The sequence below is a fragment of the Panthera leo genome, chromosome E2 (genome assembly GCF_018350215.1).
Source record: "Panthera leo isolate Ple1 chromosome E2, P.leo_Ple1_pat1.1, whole genome shotgun sequence".
Classification (NCBI taxonomy): domain Eukaryota; kingdom Metazoa; phylum Chordata; class Mammalia; order Carnivora; family Felidae; genus Panthera; species Panthera leo.
In genome coordinates, this window is record NC_056693.1 from 37352123 (window position 1) to 37374281 (window position 22159).

Sequence of the window (22159 nt, forward strand, 5' to 3'; positions counted from 1 at the left end):
TGTTCTTGAGTGCACATGGAACATTCTCCAAGATAGATCACATACTGGGTCACAAAACAGCCCTTCATAAGTATACAAGAATTGAAATCATATCATGCATACTTTCAGACCACAATGCTATGAAGCTTGAAATCAACCACAGGAAAAAGTCTGGAAAACCTCCAAAAGCATGGAGGTTAAAGAACACCCTACTAAAGAATGAATGGGTCAACCAGGCAATTAGAGAAGAAATTAAAAAATATATGGAAACAAACGAAAATGAAAATACAACAATCCAGACGCTTTGGGATGCAGCAAAGGCAGTCCTGAGAGGAAAATACATTGCAATCCAGGCCTATCTCAAGAAACAAGAAAAATCCCAAATACAAAATCTAACTGCACACCTAAAGGAGAGAGAAGCAGAACAGCAAAGACAGCCTAAATCCAGCAGAAGAAGAGAAATAATAAAGATCAGAGCAGAAATAAACAATATAGAATCTAAAAAAACTGTAGAGCAGATCAACAAAACCAAGAGTTAGTTTTTTGAAAAAATAAACAAATTGATAAACCTCTAGCCAGGCTTCTCAAAAAGAAAAGAGAGATGACCCAAATAGATAAAATCATGAATGAAAATGGAATTATTACAACCAATCCCTCAGAGATACAAGCAATTATCAGGGAATACTATGAAAAATTATATGCCAACAAACTGGACAACCTGGAAGAAATGGACAAAGTCGTAAACACCCACACGCTTCCAAACTCAATCAGAAGGAAATAGAAAGCTTGAACAGACCCATAACCAGCGAAGAAATTGAATCAGTCATCAAAAATCTCCCAACAAATAAGAGTCCAGGACCAGATGGCTTCCCAGGGGAGTTCTACCAGACGTTTAAAGCAGAGATAATACCTATCCTTCTCAAGCTATTCCAAGAAATAGAAAGGGAAGGAAAACTTCCAGACTCATTCTATGAAGCCAGTATTACTTTGATTCCTAAACCAGACAGAGACCCGGTAACAAAAGAGAACTACAGGCCAATATCCCTGATGAATATGGATGCACAAATTCTCAATAAGATACTAGCAAATTGAATTCAACGGCATATAAAAAGAATTATTCACCATGATCAAGTGGGATTCATTCCTGGGCTGCAGGGCTGGTTCAACATTTGCAAATCAATCAACGTGATACATCACATTAATAAAAGAAAAGATAAGAACCATATGATCCTGTCAATCGATGCAGAAAAGGCCTTTGACAAAATCCAGCATCCTTTCTTAATAAAAACCCTTGAGAAAGTCGGGATAGAAGGAACATACTTAAAGATCATAAAAGCCATTTATGAAAAGCCCACAGCTAACATCATCCTCAATGGGGAAAAACTGAGAGCTTTTTCCCTGAGATCAGGAACACGACAGGGATGTCCACTCTCACCGCTGTTGTTTAACATAGTGTTGGAAGTTCTAGCATCAGCAATCAGACAACAAAAGGAAATCAAAGGCATCAAAATTGGCAAAGATGAAGTCAAGCTTTCGCTTTTTGCAGATGACACGATATTATACATGGAAAATCCAATAGACTCCACCAGAAGTCTGCTAGAACTGATACATGAATTTAGCAAAGTTGCAGGGTACAAAATCAATGTACAAAAATCAGTTGCATTCTTATACACTAATAATGAAGCAACAGAAAGACAAATAAAGATACTGATCCCATTGACAATTGCACCAAGAAGCATAAAATACCTAGGGATAAATCTAACCAAAGATGTAAAAGATCTATATGCTGAAAACTATAGAAAGCTTATGAAGGTAATTGAAGAAGATATAAAGTAATGGAAAGACATTCCGTGCTCATGGATTGGAAGAATAAATATTGTCAAAATGTCAATACTACCCAAAGCTATCTACACATTCAATGCAATCCCAATCAAAATTGCACCAGCATTCTTCTCGAAACTAGAACAAGCAATCCTAAAATTCATATGGAACCACAAAAGGCCCCGAATAGCCAAAGTACTTTTGAAGAAGAAGACCAAAGCAGGAGGCATCACAATCCCAGACTTTAGCCTCTACTACAAAGCTGTCATTATCAAGACAGCATGGTATTGGCACAAAAACAGACACATAGACCAATGGAATAGAATAGAAACCTCAGAACTAGACGCACAAATGTATGGCCAACTCATCTTTGACAAAGCAGGAAAGAATATCCAATGGAAGAAGGACAGTCTCTTTAACAAATGGTGCTGGGAGAACCGGACAGCAACATGCAGAAGAATGAAACTAGACCACTTTCTTACACCATTCACAAAGATAAACTCAAAATGGATAAAGGACCTGAATGTGAGACAGGAAACCATCAAAACCTTAGAGGAGAAAGCAGGAAAAGACCTCTCTGACCTCAGCCATAGCAATTTCTTACTTGACACATCCCGAAAGGCAAGGGAATTAAAAGCAAAAATGAACTACTGGGACCTTATGAAGATAAAAAGCTTCTGCACAGCAAAGGAAACAACCAACAAAACTAAAAGGCAACCAACGGAATGGGAAAAGATATTTTCAAATGACATATCAGACAGAGGGCTAGTATCCAAAATCTATAAAGAGCTCACCAACCTCCACACCTGAAAAACAAGTAACACAGTGAAGAAATGGGCAGAAAACATGAATAGACACTTCTCTAAAGAAGACATCCGGATGGCCAACAGGCACATGAAAAGATGTTCAATGTCGCTCCTTATCAGGGAACTACAAATCAAAACCACACTCAGATACCACCTCACGCCAGTCAGAGTGGCTAAAATGAACAACTCAGGAGACTATAGATGCTGGAGAGGATGTGGAGAAATGGGAACCCTCTTGCACTGTTGGTGGGAATGCAAAGTGGTGCAGCCACTCTGGAAAACAGTGTGGAGGTTCCTCAAAAAATTAAAATAGACCTACCCTATGACCCAGCAATAGCACTGCTAGGAATTTGCCCACGGGATACAGGATGCTGATGCATAGAGGCACTTGTACCCCCATGTTTATAGCAGCATTCTCAACAATAGCCAAATTATGGAAAGAGCCTAAATGTCCATCAACTGATGAATGGATAAAGAAATTGTGGTTTATATACACAATGGAATACTACGTGGCAATGAGAAAGAATGAAATATGGCCTTTTGTAGCAACGTGGATGGAACTGGAGAGTGTGATGCTAAGTGAAATAAGCCATACAGAGAAAGACAAATACCATATGGTTTCACTCTTATGTGGATCCTGAGAAACTTAACAGAAACCCATGGGGGAGGGGAAGGAAAAAAAAAAAAGAGTTAGAGTGGAAGAGAGCCAAAGCGTAAGAGACTCTTAAAAACTGAGAACAAACTGAGGGTTGATGGGGGGTGGGAGGGAGGGGAGGGTGGGTGATGGGTATTGAGGAGGGCATCTTTTGGGATGAGCACTGGGTGTTGTATGGAAACCAGTTTGACAATAAACTTCATATATTGAAAAAAATAAATATAAATAAAAAATAAAACACTATCTCCTTTCCTGAGGGGGAAAAAAAAATACTTTACTGACCTTGGAGCGCCTGGGTGGCTCAGTCATTTAAGCGTCTGACTTCGTCTCAGGTCATGATCTCACTGTTGGTAAGTTTGAACCCTGCATCAGGCTCTGTGCTGACAGCTCAGAGCCTGGAGCCTGCTTTGGATTCTCTGCCTCCTTCTCGCTCTGCCCCTTCCCATCTCTCTCTCTTTCTCTGTGTCTCTCTTTCAAAAGTAAACATTTAAAAAAAATTAAAAATATTTACTGACTTAAACCTAATGATCTGGAAACTAGAAGTCCTAAATTACAGTGTCATCAAGGCCATGCTTTCTCTGAAAGGCTGTAAGGAAGAATATATTCCACACTTTTGTAGAAATGTCTGGTGTTTGCCAGCAATCTGGGGTCTTCTTTGACTTACGACTACATAACCTCCATCTCTGCCTCCAGCTTTGCATGGCTATTTTCCTCTTGTGTGTTTCTCTCTGTGTACCTTCTCTTCTTATAAGGACACAAGTCATAATGGATTGAAGGCCCGCTCTACTTAGGTTCTGTTAGTGATGTCTGACATGTGTTTGCCTGGGTTCCCTGGGTATAGTAACAGAAACTGCCTCTGGCTAAAAGGGAATTTGTATAAAAGGTTTGGAGTATCTTACCTAATAGAAGAGATGACTGAAGAACCTAGTCAGGAACCAGGATAATTACTACAAGAATCCAGCAGAAAGTAAAAGGTAGAATTGTTACAATTTTGTTACATTAAAAAAGAAATCTGTGCTTTGATATTTCTTCTCGAGATTCAGAGTTCTAAAAAACACAAATTGAATGTTTAGCTTCTATTATATACTGAGAATTTATTTGAAGAGCACACAAAACTTGGCAGTAGTTTATAAAGGCAGTGAAGTGGAATCCCAAAATGAAGTTGGATCCTGTAACCCCAGTAGAGGGGGATGGGGACTGTGAGGTCAAAAGCAGGTAATGTCCAGTGTATTGACATGGACAAGGTGACAGGAAACACTTCCCTTGTTACCTCCTTCCCCCACACGCTTACAATTGGAAAGTTAAGTTCAAGTCAGAGGAAGTGAATTGTAATTAGTGGAATGTAAACTTAAAACTGGCCCACTCTTTGTTAAGGTCATACGAACATGAATTACAATTTCTCTCCCCAAACACTGCAGTGTCCCCAGAGAACTACTGCAGCCCAGAAGTTACTAAGGTAATAGGGGAATCTTATTCAATGTACTTAATTCAGACATTTAAAAGGTAGAGTTTGAAATCAATGAACATTTAGACTCTCTTATCAAATGCTAGATGTTTTTCAATAATATTCCAGCTCAAACATACTTACAGTGGAGAATATTAAGCTGAACACTTAAGCTGTGCTCAACCTTAAATTACATTGCTGATTAGTATTAGAATCAAAGTTCTAAAAGTAACCCAAATAGAGAGATGATATTCCCATTCTAAAGATGAGTAAGAACCAGGCATTATTTAGAAATGTTTCCTAAAGGGGCACTTGGGTGGTTGAGTCTGTTAAGCATCTGACTCTTGATTTCTGCTCAGGTCATGATCTCACAGTTCATGAGTTCAAGCCTGGCATTGGGCTCTGTGCTCATAGCATAGAGCCTGCTTGGGATTCTCTCTCTCCCTCTCTCCATGCCCCTCCCTTGCTCGTGCTCTCTCTCACTCTCTCTGAAAAATAAATAAATAAACTTTAAATATATACATTAAAAAAGAAGTGTTTCCTAAAGTCACACCCAAATTTATTCATTTTTACCTTGCATCTGATTCATTTGATACAAACAAAACAAACACACCCAAAAAAATTCACTTACTTTTGACTTTATTTGACAAAAATATCCACTATCAAAAGCCAAGTAGTGTGTTTGATAAGGTAAAAGGTTTCCTATCAGACTGAAGCAATGGACACTAACAAATACCACATACATTTTTTTCAAGTTTTCACCTCATTGTTTTGTACAGAATGCCAATTACACTTATTTCAGATATAAAGTCCTCAAAATAAGGAACTAAATCTGAGTGATAATGCAGAAGGATTCACTGAAAATTGTCTCAGTACTGGGAAGCAGTGTTTTGTCTCATCACACCCTCCCTGTCCTACATTTCTTTGTTGCTTTGGTTTTCTCCTCATTCACATTGTGCTTAAAAAATATATATGTATATATGTACATTGTTTGGGAATAATGAGAAAACTTTGCTCCTACCAGTTGGCTTGAAATTTTAAAAAAACACACATACAAAAGTACATTTTTCAGTTCATAAAAACCTCTCTAATGAGACAGATGAAAATATGAATTGCTTCTAATGAGCTCAGAATTGCATCTACTTCCCTTGGTTTAATTTTCTAAGTGTTCAGAGATATTTTTTGTTGTGCTTATTATAAAACAAGAAGTGGCCACTAGGCTGTGATAAACCAATTTGTGAGATTAAAGTGCTGAACTCGAACGGTTTCATTAAATTCTAAGTCATGAGTTGAAATCAGAATTTGAAAAGCCTCCTTTACTTATTTGCACAAGACCCACAGCATTTATGCAGGCAGAAAGTCACGCCAATTAATACCAACGTTGCGTTGATGAGGTCCACAAGCACCCCTTAGGAATGCTGTCTTTTCACCATAGCTACCCTTAATCTTTCTACACACCCTCCTCCCCAAAAGTGCAGAGCTTAAACTTGAATGACATTAAATCTAGACACCTCATGATACCCCAAGCCTCTTTCCCAGTTAGTATTCACTTACGCATGTTTAAAAACAAGCTCTTATATGCCTTATTTAATATATGACACCGGAAGAGTTTTAGAAAACTGATTTCTCAAACTGAAAGGGCATTGATCATTGCAATGTGCTCTGTTTCTTATATAAAGATGAACAGAATTACAGTAACGATTATTTGTATGCAAACAGCAGCATCTAGTTAATTAGTGGTGCTACTTAGAAATTATGGGTTTCTCAAAAAAACTGCAGGGTGTAATAAAATAGAATAGAAGATCATTAGCTTTCAGTAATGAAGTTCAAGGAAAATAAGTACAGCCCTGACTTTCTTTAACCCGCAAGAGCCAAATTAAAACATATAATCTCAGTATTGGCACATAACACTTAACAACATTAAACACAGTATAAATTTTAACATATATATCTAGACACAGGACTATATTTAAAGGTTCTATAAAACACATTATCAAAATATCTTAGCATTCTCAATTTCATACATTACCATACTTGGTGACCACCAGTGTTAAGGGAAAGTTATTTATATCACTTGAAATAATTGAACTGTCTTGATGTACTACTCATCAAGACTCCTAGAAGCCTGTCTTATTCTTACTTTTTCCAGAGACATAATTTTATATTGTCTATGTATATGTTTACCTAATCCCCCAGGAAACAGAGAATTGATTCTGTCTCTTTCTTTATGGTTTTCAAGTCCACTCTCTTTCTACACTCCTATGAAAAAACTAAAATAAGACGTACTGCACACCAGTGTTTTCTGACCTGATGTCACCAGTTGTTAAGAGTTTCTTTGTCATCATGCTTCTTAATCCCAGTGTTAGTGTATATAGTACAGGATGTGTAACCCTGGAGCATATTACTTAATTTCTATATGGCTTAGTTTTCTCATCTCCGAAGTGAGACACCCACTACACAGAGATGAATCGAAGATATAACTAGATAGGGATATAGAATGATTAGTACAGTGCCTGACAAGTCCCTGGCACTGGGCAAATGTTAGTTACCATCTGTTTCCTTCCCTAACCATGTTGTTATCTGAAAACCATAGGCTTCTGCTTCACATTGTTGGTGAGAAAAATGGTCAAGCAATTTGTCCTTCACTGGAGTCCAAAGTGTACCAAGTGTGTCCTGATGGATTATACACTACAAATAACTCACAAAAAATTTAAAATGAGAATTATCGTTTTCAGGAATGTGAGCCCCTCAAAGACAGACTCATGGGGGTAATTGTTTTGGTTTGTGTTTTAAAGGCTAATGGTGGTATTTGGTTCCCCAAGTATCCTTTAAATACATACCACAAACAAACATACGGTTTTGGAAAATGGTTCCAGAGAAGACACCAAGTGTTCTGAATGGTGAATGCATCCTCCTGACAAGGGCTGCAGTATTACGCCTAGTGCAGAAGTGTCTCTGTGCCCTCCCCTTGGCTTCTGCCAACATTGCTAAGTCAAAGGCCCTTCACATAATTTCAACACTTGAGGAATTTCCCTCACACCTGGAGAACCACTAATAAGCAGGATAAAACACCAGAAAATGCATTTGCAAAGTCAACTCTGTCATGCTCCATCAGGTTATGTTATAATAAGCTCCTGCTATCAAAACGGCTGCAGTGGGAAAACCGTTGCAGAGGGAAATCCGGACAGCAAAGAGTGGTTTTCATATATAAATATAAAACAACTAGACAACTTAAAGGAAAAAAAGGAAAAGTAAAACAAATAAATATTGAGCCTGAAAGATAGATGGAAATGTCATAATACAAAAATAGCTTTTTTTGTTGTTGTTGTTCCTGCAGAGGTGGTTGTTGTTTTCAGTAAACTGATAGAAGGCACACACACATCTCAGCGGGAAATAATGAGCCTTAAGACATTAACCTACATGTAAATCTGTGGTGCAGAGCAGAGGTCTTACTGATGCAAAAGAAAGGACAGGGGAGAAGCAGAAACAGGCCCTAGACTTGTACTCTTTTTCACTTTGCTTTTATATATTCAGTTGTAATCTAGGAAACTATTCTTCCACCCACCCATAAGCAACTTTTCTATTTCACTTCCTTTAGGTTTTTTTCCCCTAATGATATCTTACTTGGGATATTCCATTAAGGAACGTATGTCTGCCTCCTACACTAAATACTGTGTGTGCTTGGCTTTTAAAAACTTTTTAAATGAAGATTGTTGGCCAAACAATTAGCATTTAAAAGCTGGACTGACCTTACCTCTGTGTACCATTGTGATTAGTTTGGACTCTAACATCAGGTATATCACCGAGCTGCCTTAGATGCCAAGATAAAACACCTCTAACTGTAGCCCAAAGGACATTGGGTAATAGTGTGATACTTGGGCAGTGAAACATAAAGGACAAACTGGTGTGATTATGTTTGATTTGTGTTGACTTAGAAACTGGGAGAGGTCCCTCAGACCTGAGAGTACAGGCAAATTAGGATAGAAATGGCCTGTCTGGTTTGTCTCCTTTTAACTGCTATGCTATTTAGAAACCTAATTTCAGCGCCGTCTTTCTCCCCAGTGAGATTCTCTTAAATTTTGTCAGTTACAAGGTTCATTTATTAACAATGGCAAAAACATAGAATGTGAAGAAAGAAATATTTGCTTTTGTTATTAAATAGGCTATTTCTGCTTTTAATTTAAAGCATATATCATGAGGTTCATAGCTTTTCCAGACCCTCTGCTTATCACTGGGGATACTGAGATGAAAAACACCTTCTGCCTTCTGTGTGTGTGTGTGTGTGTGTGTGTGTGTGTGTGTGTGTGTGTACGATATTGAATCAGAATATGTCATACCCAACAATTGTAGAACTGAATAGATATGGCTTACTTACCTGTGCACAATGATATATATTTTATGATATATAGTTTACAATCTCATATCTTATTTAAAATCATATATATTGGGGCACCTGGGTGACTCAGTTGTTTAAGTGTCTGACTTCAGCTCAGGTCATGATCTGGCAGTTCATGGGTTCGAGCCCCACATCGGGCTCTGTGCTGACAGCTCAGAGCCTGGAGCCTGCTTCAGATTCTGGGTCTCCCCCTCTTTCTGCCCCTCCCCCTGTCTCTCTCTTTCTCAAAAATAAATTTAATTATTTTTTAAAAATAAAATCATATATAAAAATTTTATATAAAATCTCATACTAGGGTAATGTAACAGGTCTATATGGTACTGTAATAGTGAGTACACATCATTACAAATTTACCTAAACCCATATAATGCAACACTAAGAGTGAATCATATTGCAAACAATGGACTCTGGGTTTTGGTGTATCATAGGCTCACCAGTTATAACACATGTCCCACTCTTGTGGAAGATGTTCATCATGGTGGAGGCTATGCACATATAGGGGCAGAGGGTGCAATTCAAACATAGCTGTGGTGATTGATGTTTATGTTCCCATTAACATTGTTATGAACATCAACATTACTAGCTTGGAGTTACTGTTAACCTGTTTACAAAATGTGATTTCTTTTTTTTTATTTTTTTCTTCTAAATAGATAGATAGCTACAGATAGTTTAAAAAAGAAATACAGTGGAATACTTCATGAAAGCAAGAGTTTTCCTTCAAATTTCAAATATAAATACAATTAAACTATATTAACAGAAGTTACTTTACCCATATAATCAGCATTAATTATGTCTGCTTGCAAATAGCTCTAATCACAAGGAAGACCTTAAGAATTGCTTTATTGAAATGCACTGACAGAAATGATCTTAAAATCCAAAATAGATATAAATTGGTTACCTATTGCAAGAACTTCAAACACAGAAAAACTAGCCACATGTCAAAGGAGCTCATAGGGAGAGAAAGAAAGAGGAAGGAGGGAAGGGAGGAAGGGAAAGAGGGAGAGAGAGAGAGTGGAGGGAGAGAGGAAAGAAAAGAAAGGAAGAAAGAAAGAGAAGGGAAGAAGGAATGAAAGAGGGAAGAAAGGAGGAAAGGAGGAAGGAGGGAGAAAAAAAGGAAAGAGGAAAGGAAAGAAGGTAGGGAGGGAAGGAGTTATAATACAGTGTAATAAGTACTATTATAAAGGCCGGCAGAAAATGGCATGAGAGCAAAAAGGAGGGACATTAAGCTCAGTTGGTGATGGACAGGCAGTGAAGGCTATTCCATTTTGCCATTCTGTAGTAAGTCCCATTAGAATACTTGAAAATGAATTTAAGCTGTAATATCACTTCATAATTAAAATAAGGCTGCAAATAAAATACACAACCAGTAATAGTTCATGACTCTGTGTCACAAATGTTGACATCATACATGCTTTTTTAAAATTTTCTTCCTGATTTTTTGTTGAATTCCTGGTGAGTATGTTAGCTAAGGAGCAAAAAGCTGAATACATAGTTTTTCCATGCTATATATTTTTCATGAACCTTCAGACTAGTGAGAGTCTTATAAAGAACCAGTATAGGTTAAAAAAGTAGTATGGGTAAATGCTTCCATGTGATTTCTGGGGCCCAATAAACAATTTATAGTAGCCTCCCCTTATCCACAGAATATATGTTCCAAGACCTCCAGTGGATGCCTGAAGCTGCTCATAGACCAGAGCTCTATATACACTATGTTTATTTTTTTCTTATACGTATGTACCTATAATAAATTTATAAATTATAATTGGCAAATTAGATACAGTAAGATTAACAGTAACTAATGATTGGGGTGCCTGCGTGGCTCAGTCAGTTAAGTGTCGACTTCAGCTCAGGTCATGATCTCACAGTTGGTGAGTTTGAGCCCTGTTTTGGGCTCTGTGCTGACAGCTTGGAGCCTGGAGCCTACTTCGGATTCTGTGTCTCCTTCTCTCTCTACCTCTCCACTGCTCATTCATTCTCTCTCTCTCTCTCTCTCTCTCGCTCTCGCTCTCTCAGAAATAAACATTAAAAAATTAAAAAAAAACAATAACAATGACAAAATAGAGCAAAAATAACGATATACTTCAATAAAATTGATGTGAATGTGGTCTGTCTCCTTATCTCTCTCAAAATATCCTATTGTACTTATCATTTTTGTGATGATATGAGATGATAAAGTATCTACAGTGATAAGATGGAGTGAGGTGAATGACACATGCATCTTGACAGAGGATTAGGCTGCTGTTGACCTTCTGGTGATAGGTCAGAGGAGAATCATCTCTGTAGTTGACCAGATGTAACTGAACTACCAAGGCAAAACCAAAGAAAAAGGGAGGCTACTGTAGGTTAAAAACACTGACCTACCATGCGAAGGAAATGTTGCTGAATAGAGAACGAGAAAATCCCCAAGGTCTTAAAAGCTATGAATTTAACTATAATTTACTGATTGATTCTGGATTCCCAAATTAAAGTGTACATGCACATCTCTTTAAGCAAAATTTCCTAAAATTGTCTTTAAGAAAAATTCAGCAAGAAATGATTATTTTAATTTTATGGTTATCTAAATCACCCAATAATTGTCCCAACCAAAGAGAAAGTTCTAGTAATGATTGTACCAATGATTTTCCTATCAAGGAACCATGGGACCAAGATGTAAAATACTTAGCAAGCAAAAATAGGGGCTTTTATTTACTCTCATGAAAATTTCATGAATTTGACAAATATTACTTAGGTTTCTTTCCTCACCGAATTCATGCAAAGCAAACTCACAATTTCAGCCAGCTGGAAACTTAATGAACATTCTGCAAAATTCTAAATTAGCAATAAACCCAACTTGGAAACAATTCAATAGGAAGACAGAGTGATGAAGTCAGCACAATTGGGTGAATTTCTTGACTGGTTTATATCGTTTCTTTGGGGGGCATTTTGGAGGATTCATTGGTTTAAATTTGTTTTATTGAAATCTATTTTCAGCTACTACTAACAAAAGCTGGAAGAAATACCTCCTTAGGTATTTTTAAAAAATTATCATTGTTTTCAACCCCACAGAGGATTTAATTACATTTGGAAGTCTAGGAACATTTATAAGGGTCAGGGGCATTTGGAGATCATGTGTATAGCTTTAAGATACTTCATTTTAATAATCTAATCTGTATATTGATACAAACACTTTTTGTAACAATAAGAAGAAAAGGTTTCTGTAGGTTCTGTGAAACAGTTATTGGTCCTATTAGTGATTATCTTTATGAGTAGAATAAGGGGATATTATAAAATAAAGTGCTAACTGGCAAACATATTCAGGCTTATGGAATTCTCTAATGACAGCAACTTTTGTTGAGCATCTAATGTGTTATTTATGTGGTATGTTCCCCTACATTACATAAATAAAGCAGTACCCTGATAGGTAAAGTAATTTTTCCAAAGCTCCATGTTAGTTAAATGAATAACTTATAAAAAAGTCTCACCAATGCAAAAGAGCCATGATTAGAATTGAATCTGATTTTGAACATATGGATGTGAACAAAACTCTGTACTTACCTCTATTTTATACTAAAATGATTAAGAAGAATCAGTTTACAGACCTTAATCAGGAAAGAAAGCCTTGGTCCAGAATTGGAAGAAAAGGAGCCATGAGTAAAATGGACACACAAAGATTTTACATGAAACTTAGTGTGCAATTATTGAAAATAAAGAGAGAACAATAGATTTCTGTACTTCAGTGACTGGACAGTTTTAATATTAAATCTTTTCACACATGCCCTCCATACCTAGAGCACTGTCTGAATTAAACTAAACTCTCAACAATTCAAATGAATCTATTTTGAGATAATTTAAATAGAAAGTTTTTTTTAAATAGAAGTTCTTAGAGAAACTACAAGCTGAATTCTTCTTACAACTTTAGATGGAAAATCAGTGAAGCTTACAAATGTAAATAGTTTTTAAACTATATTTTTAGGAAGAGGGTACTTTCAGGGGACAGAACAAGGCCACAAACAGAAATAAACATGATTACTCTCCAGTAATGCTTTATCCTCAAAGCTGGGTGTCTCTGAATGGTGAGGCCAAGATCAATGCTTCATAAGCTAGATATTTCCTTATAGCTGCCTTCTGGCTGCTTGTTGCAGGGTCGGGTTAGAGGACCAGCAGGACACTCATATCTTTTGAAAACTTGGTGAATTCTGAACAGATCGTGTGTTAATAAAAAGAAATCTTGTGGCACTGTGGACTGCTATATTTTCTTAGAAAATTATTTGGCAAAGAGGAGAGAGAAAACAAATAGAACACAGAAATTTCAGTTTTAGCTCTGGCCATACTCACTTACTGTCTGTAATGTAAGCTTTAGAACACATCTCTATGAAACTTGGTGTAGCAGAGGTCATCAGTGTCCCCCTCCCATTGTTCCTTTGGCCAATGATATCTTACTATGGTCACCCCCTGTTCTTTGCTTCAAGACTTTCTCTGGTGGAATCCTGACATTCTGAAGATTTAATGCCCAGAGAGCACATTTCAATCAATAACAATTGAGAGTTGATTCCTAACTGCCAAGCTTCCTGCCTGTAGGTTTTACATACCAAAGGTCTCAGCAGGAAGTGACTGTGTCCTGCAGGATAAGACACAGTTGGCTCTATTAAAAATCTGTTCATTAATGTACCCTATTGGGTGTTTCTTCCATCCCAGTCTTCTGTTTTTGCTCCCTTGCCAGAGCTTTCTGGGATCAACATCTGTGTAAATTATGTAAACATGACTCCTTTTCTCAGGCTTTGCTTTAACCTAAGACATTTAGTTTTTTGTTTGTTTGTTTGTTTTTATGTAAAAATTTCACTAATCTGATAGTTCCCAGTTTCAACTCCCAACATGTAAAATGTTTGGAATTTGTCACTCCCAACTTTATAACAAGAGTAAAGATGAAAACAAAAACAAAAATAAAAGAAACAAACAAAAAATTCAACTACTTTTGGGGCCTTTGGAAGACAGAGGTCTCAGGGTAAGCTGTTAACCCAAAGCCCTTACAGATAAGGGGCATTAAGTGAATCTGCTTACTTGGAACAGAAATTATGTAACAGTAACTGTAAAAACATTGAAGCGTTCATTTGAAGAACTGCTGGAGGAAAGTAAGAGACTCCTGCATGCTACAGGTTTAGGAGGGAACCTGCTCACACCTTTGTGAGTTTTACCTCCGGGGAACCCAAGAGATGCTCACAGAAAAGAACCAAGAAAAAGACCCTCTTGGAAAGATGGGAAACAGTACCTTGTGGAATATGTCCAAGGATTCTCCATAACAGAAGCCCATTTTCCATGGGAAAAGACTTTACTGGAGCCTTATTCTACCTAAGAGAAGGGTCTTTCTCTAGTTCCAAGCAACTTCAGAATTCCTGTCTCACTCAAGAGTAGAGGAAGCTACAAAACACGTGTAAAGTTCATGCCCCAAGGTCACAAGTTCACTAAAGGACTTAGACATCAAATCGTATAATGTGTCACTTACCCCATGCCTCTCCACCCCAACAATCTGACTCCAGTATAATGATAGTGGATTATAGCTGAAGGAGCCGTAAGACACACTGTCTCTGAGAGGGAATAGTTTGGGAAGTCAAAGTTCAAGAGCAGAGACACAAAGACAATAGAAGAAATTCAAGCCTCTTGCACCTAGGGTCACAAGTATGTCAAAAAGCATTTAATTGTGAATGGTCTCAATGCATGTTTTAAGAGGCAAAGATTGTCAAATTAGATTAAAAAAACAAAAAGACTCGGGGTGCCTAGGTGGCTCAGTCAGTTGAGCATCCAACTTCAGTTCAGGTAATGATCTCGTGGCTCATGAGTTCAAGCCCCATTTCGACCTCTGTGCTGACAGCTCAGAGCCTGGAGCCTGCTTCAGATTCTCTGTCTCCATCTCTCTGTGCCCCTCCTCCACTCATTCATTCTCTCTCTCTCTCTCTCTCTCTCTCTCTCTCCCCCCCTCCCCCTCCCTCCCTCCCCCTCCCCCTCTCCCTCTCCCTCCCTCCTTCCTTTTCTCCCTCCCTCCCTCCCTCTCCTTCTGTCTCTTTCTCTCTCTCAAAAATACATAAACATTAAAATTTTTTTGAAGACTCAACTACTTATTATCTACATGAAACCCATTTTAAATTTACAGACTTTGATAAATTAAAAAGTAAATGATAGAGAAAGAAATACCATGCTAAGAAATCATAAGAAAACTTCAATAGCTGCACTACTTGCAGACAAAGTAGATTTTGGAATGAAGAAGGTTATCAGAGATAGAGGGCAACATGTATAATGATAAAGGGGCCCATTCCTCAAGAAGATGAAGTAATCCTAAAGGTGTATGTGTGTAATAATACATGGGGCAAAAACTCATGAAACTGTAAGGAGAAATATATAAATCCACTATTATCATTGAATACTTCTCCATTCCTCATGCAATAATTGATAGACCAAGCAGAGAGAAAATAAGTAAGGATATAATTGACCTTAACAGTACTGTCAACTAGCTTAATCTAATTGATATTATGGAATATTCCATTCAGTAAGAACAGAGTACAGTCTTCTCAAGTTCATTTGGAACATTCTTCATAATAGATCACATTCAAAGTTATAAAACACCCTTTCAAAATTTCAAACAATATAATTTATACACAGTATGTTCTTAGACTACAACAGAATTAAAATATAAACCAATAACCAAAAGATAGCTTGAGAATCCACACATATTTGAACATTAAACATATACTTTTACATAACACATGGGTTAAAGAACACGTCTCAAGGGAGTTCAAAAAGTATGTTGAACTGAACAAAAAATACAACTTGTGAAGATTTATGTAAGGAAATGAAAGTATTTAAAGATTATATAGCATAAACACATATATTAGAAATACAAAGAGAAAGACCCAAAATCAATAACCTCAGCTTCTGACCTTAGTAAACCAGAGAAAGAAGCTTAAGCAAGCAGAAACAAGGTACTAATACAAGTTAAAGCAGAAATTAATTAAATAGAGAATAGGAAAAGTGTAGAGAAAAACAGTGAAACCAAAATTTGTTCTTTGTAAATATTAACAAAATTGACAAATCTTTATCTAGATTAACAATAAAAAATTCGAAAAAAAATTACTAGCCTGAGCAGTAAGACATCATTACAGATGATACAGAAATAAAAAGGATTTTAAAAGAGCACTAGAACGATTATATGCTAATAAGTTAGATAAAATTAATAAGTTCCTACAAAGATGTATACTCCCAAAAAAGCACAAGAAAAAATAAACAATCTGAATAAGCCTACAAGGTGGCGGATTTAATTAGTTATCAAAAAACTACCCACAAAAAAAAAAAAAAAAACCTAGGCCTAGATGTCCTCTCTGATGAATTCTGCCAAACACATAAAGGAGAATTAATAACTATCCTGTATAGAATATAAGAGATGTGACACTTCACAGTTCCCTTTATGGTGTTAACACTAAGCTGATGCCAAAATCAAAAACATAGTAATAAAATAAATCTGCAAACAGACTGATATCCCCTTGAATGTCAGTGCAAAAGTCCTCAACAAAACACTACCAACCAAATCCAGCAACATGTAAAAAAGAAGTTATACTCCATCTCCAAGTGGGATTTTTGCCAGGAATCAAAGGTTGGCTTAGTATTCTAAAATCAATTATTTAATACATCATATCAATATGTATTACATTGTATCTTAGTGTAATACATTATAGAAGTAGAATAAAAAACAAACATAAAAAACAAATGGTCATCTCAATAAGCAGAAAAAGCATCTGCCAAAATCAAATATTCTGATAAAAACACTCAACAAACTTGGAAGAAAAGTAAATTTCCTCCACCTGACAGAGAATATCTATGAAGAACCCACAGCTGACATCATATTTAATGATGAGAGATTATCTATTTTCACTTCAGATCAGAAACAAGACAATGATGTGTACTTATAATTTTGATTCAATTTGTACTAGATGTTGCAGCCAGGAAAATTAGGTAATAAAATGAAAAATTAGCTGGAAAAATGGATCCAGATTACAAAGAAAGAGGTAAAACTATTTTCACAAGTGACATGATCTTGTATATAAAAAATCTTTTAAAAAACTTAAAGACTCTCCTAGGAAACTATTCTAACTAATAAACAAGCTCAATGATGTTGCAGGATATAAATTCAATACACAAAAATCAATTGTATTTCTATACATGTACAATCAACAGTCCAAAAATAAAATTAGGAAAAGAATTCCAATTAAAAAGCATAAACATATTTAGGAATAGATTTGCAAAAGAAAAAACTTGAACTCTGAGGAACTACAAATATTATTAAAGGAAATTAAAGAAAAGCTAAATAATTGGGGACAATCCCATAAAGCATCCCTGTTCATGGATCATAAGAGTCAATATTGTTAGGGTGGCAATATTTTTCAAATTGATCCATAAATTCAATACAATTCCTTTTAAAATCCTAGTAGACTTCTTTTTAGAAATTAACAAACTGATTCTTAAATTCATATGGAAATTCAAGGGACTAGATAAACTAAAACAATCTTGCAAAAGAGAAACAGGATTAGAGGACTTCCACTTTGCAATTTCAAAACTTACTATAAGGCTACAATAATCAGGAAAGTAAGGTATCTGTGAGAAAAAATAAACTGAGATTAACGTTAACAGAATAAAGAGCCTAGAAATATATCTGGATAGTGTAGCCATCCAGTCTTTGACAAAGGAACAAAATTAATTAAATGGAGAAAGGAGAATCTTTTCAACAAATGGTGCTGAAATATGGTGTATATCCTAAAAAATGAACCTTACACTTTTCTCAATAACTAACTCAAAATAGATTATAGACCTAAATGTAAAATTCAGAAAAGCCTTTAGAAAAGATATAGGTAAAAACCTAGGTGAGCTTAAGTTTGGTGATAAGGTTTTAGGTGCAATACCAAAAGCTTGAGATAAAGAAGATGGGTAACTTGGACTTTATTAAAATTAAAAGTTTATCTCAGTAAAAACATGGTGTAGACAATGAAAAGACAAACTTAGGGATAAAAGATTGGAGAGACACATATCAGATAAAGATCTTTTATCCAAGATATATCTAGGACTCTTGAAATTCCATTATCAGAAAACAAACAACCCAGTTAAAAAATAGAGAATGGATCTAAATAAGCATCTCACAAAAGAATATATACAAGAGGCAAATAAACACATGACAGTATGTTCAACATTGTCTGCCTTTAGAAATTGCAAATTGTTGGGGCACCTGAGTGGCACAGTCAATTGAGCATCTGACTCTTGATTTTGGCTCAGGTAGTGATCTCACTGTTGTGGGATCCAGCCCTGTGTTGGGCTCCATGCTGCACAGAGGCTGTTTGGGATTCTCTCTCTCCACCCCTGCCCCCGCTCTCTCTCTCTCAAAATAAATAAATAAACATTTTAAAAAGAAAAAAAATTCAATTTTCTTATTGAAGTATAATTGACATTAATTTTAGATGCACAACATGATTCTATATTTGTATGTATTATGAAATGATCACTGTAATAAGTCTACTTTATCTTGACCCATTTCTTGAATTTTGCCCACTCCCAGTCCCCTTCTCCTCTGACCACCAATCTGTTCTCTGCATCTATGAATTTTTGTTTTATTTTATTTGTTCATTTGTTTTTTAGATTATGCACATAAAAGAAATTATATGGTTTTTGTCTTTCTCTGACTTATTTTATTTAGCATAATACCCTTAAGATCTATCCATGTTGTCACAAATGGCAAGATCTCATTCTTTTTTATGGCTGAATAGTATTCTGTGTGTGTGTGTGTGTGTGTGTGTGTGTGTGTGTGTGTACACTATGTCTTATTTATTCATTCATCCAATGATGGACACTGTGCTAGAAGTGGAGTTTTTGGCAAGGCTATGTCTCTGCCTCTTCCATTCCTCTTGATGTGGGCTTTTCATCCTTTGTTATAGAGGAATTGTTTAGGTAGTTTTCAGGTCTTTTTCAGAAAGAATTATTCTATAAATAGCTGTTGATATGCTGTCTCTGAGAGTCTAGTGTGTTCCTACTCTGCTATCTTGAACTGCCCTCCAGGAATAAATAACAATGATGTACCACCACCACCTATTAGAATTACTAAAATCCAACAGACTTACAGTTTCAATTTTTGGCGAGAAGATGGAGTAACAGGAAATGTCATTCATTGATAAGGGGATGTAAAATGGAACAGACACTTCGGAACACTGTTTGTCAGCTTCTTACAAAACTATAGTCTTAGCATACGATCCAACAATTGCCTTCCTAGTTATGTGTGTAACTAATTCGAAAACTTATTTGAACACAAAAACTTGCCTGCAAATTTTTATAACAGCTTTATGCATAATCACCAAGAGCAGGAAGCAACCAAGATATCCTTTAATAATTCAATGGATAAAGAAACTATGGTACATCCATACAAGGGAACATTATTCAGTGATAAAAAGAAATGAGCTTCATGCTATGACAAGACATGAACGAAATTAAAGGCATGTTACTATGTGAAAGAAGCCAATCTGGAAAGGCTACATAATTATATGACATCCTGGGAAAGGCATACCTATAGATACAATGAAAAGACACTGGTTGCCAGGGCTTCAAGCAGAGGGAGGGTAGGGTTGAACAGATGAAGCATAGACTATTTCTAGTGCAATAAAACTATTCTCTATAATATTGTAGTGATGGATCCATGACTGTTGGCATTTGACAAAACCAAAATAACTTCACAGCGCAAGGAAAAGGAAAATTAAAAATTAGTAATAGTAGGAAGCAAATTGACATAGGTAAATTAAAAATATTCAGGAGGTTGAAGGAATTCACACTGGAATGTAGTAGATGACAAAACGGCAGAACTGCTTTACGAGTTTATGAAACTACCTTAATGAAGGGTGAGTTAAAAAGTTGCTTTGAAGGGTGCCTGGATGGCTCAATCAGTTAAGCGTCCGAATCTTGTTTTCAGCTCATGTCATGATCTCATGGTTTACATGAGTTCGAGCCCCATGTCAGGCTCTGTGCAGAGCCTCCTTGGGATTCTCTCTCTCTCCCTCTCTCTGCCTCACCCCCACTTGTGCTGTCTCTGTCTCAAAAATGAAAAAAATAAAAGGTCCTTTGGAAATGAGTTGTGTCTATAAGACTAAAATTAGAGAAGTGTATGTAAGCACCATACTCTAGTTAATGAAGATGTTTGCCACAGGGACGTGGGAAACAATTTGGATACACGTACGCACACATATTGAGATTGAACAATTAAGTTAATGGTTGATACAAGCCAAATTTCTCACTGAGTAACAGTTTACAGATAAGCAATGGTAGGAGACTAGAATGATCTATGTTGTAATGGCTTAGAGTAGGAGACATCATTATAAACCCGTATTTAGCTTAACATAAATACAAATGTTTCCATACAAAAATATTTATAGATATGTGTATGTATATATGGGTCAGAATGTACATGTATTTTCTTGCTCTGTCCACTGAGAGAATCTAGACACAGTGTCAAACCAGTAGCAGTGAGCAAACCTAAAACCCAGACAGAATCATTCTCAAATAAAACAAACCAGAGCTTCTTGAAAAATGTCTGCTTTTAGGACTGTGTAAGAAATATACAGAATGACTGTTTAGAAAACCTTCACATCTGTATTTTCGCCTTTACTCCCCACACTACTACCCAATTCACAATACCCTATAAAAACACATGTAGTGGGTTTTCCCCACATTAGGTAATTCTCTGACAGCACCTGGGTATTCCAGTTTGTGGAAGTATATAAACTGGTAGACATGAGAGATTTCATTTTGAGAAAAGCTCCATTTTTCTTTCTAAAACAAATGGCTAGTGACCTCTTGAACTGCACAAAAAGACCCTTGGGCTGGGCCAGAAGCAGCAATTGTTTTACAAACAATTATTCACAAAATCAGTAGAACAATGGACATCCTGATCACAAAACTGGACTTTCTGAAGACAGAATAGTTAACTAATGCATACTAGGAATAGTTTCATTTTTACCACCAGTAAAATAGTTGATCAATGTGTGACCAAAAAGTAGCTTAGCTTCTTAGTTCCAATTGACAGTTTTCAAACTCTTTAATCCTTGTCTTTTAATTGCCCAACCCCACCCCACCCCCAAATCTTCTTTCTCATAAAAAAAACCCTTGCTGTTACCCTGTGGTCAGGACACTTTTCTGGTTGCTCTTGGAATCTGTGATCCCCAAGCTGTAATTCTTTGACTCCACATCAATACTTGTTTGCTTCTATCTGTGGCTATTATTTACAGCTTGACTTACCCAACTCAATTCTGACATTATCTACCTGATCCCACGTTAGATCCCGTAGGTTAAGGGCTCAGTCTGAAGTCACGGTTGCCACTCAAAAATCTAGTTTTTCATCCACAGGCTACAGATTGAAGATTCCCTTTCCTTGGCTTGAATTAATTTGCTAGAGCAGCTCTTAGAACTCAGAGAAACATCTTACTTACTAGATTACCAATTTACTATAAAAGGATATATCTCATGGGAGCCTGGGTGGCTCAGTTGGTTAAGGGACAGATTCTTGATTTCGGCGTGCGTGCTCTCTCTCTCTCTCTCTCTCTCTCTCTAATCTGTTTAAAACATGTCTTCTCCCCCAAGAAATCCCTCATGGAAATTACCTGTGAATCTCTTACCAGAAACTTTTATAAAGATTTTCACCGTAGATAGTGAATGGGTAGATGAATATGAATTCATAGTTCCTGACTATTAGATGTATAAGACCCACTTACTGGTTGTCCAGAAATTTGCTAGTTTCAACAATGAAAATCTTACATTCTGGGAAACCCCTTAGCCCTGGGCTAACTAGGACAGTTGTTCATGCTGGTGCAAGGTGTAACTACCTCATGGGAAATGGCTTTATAAGTCTAAATGGAAGAAATGGTGGAACTAAGGAAAGGAGGGTGAATTTTGGCTGCTCAATTGCTGAGAATTCTATCTTATGAATCCTCACGTTCCCTGGTGGAAAACTGAAGCCAATATCCATGTGTGTGTCTTATCTTATCATGCTATTCAGAATATCTTTTATA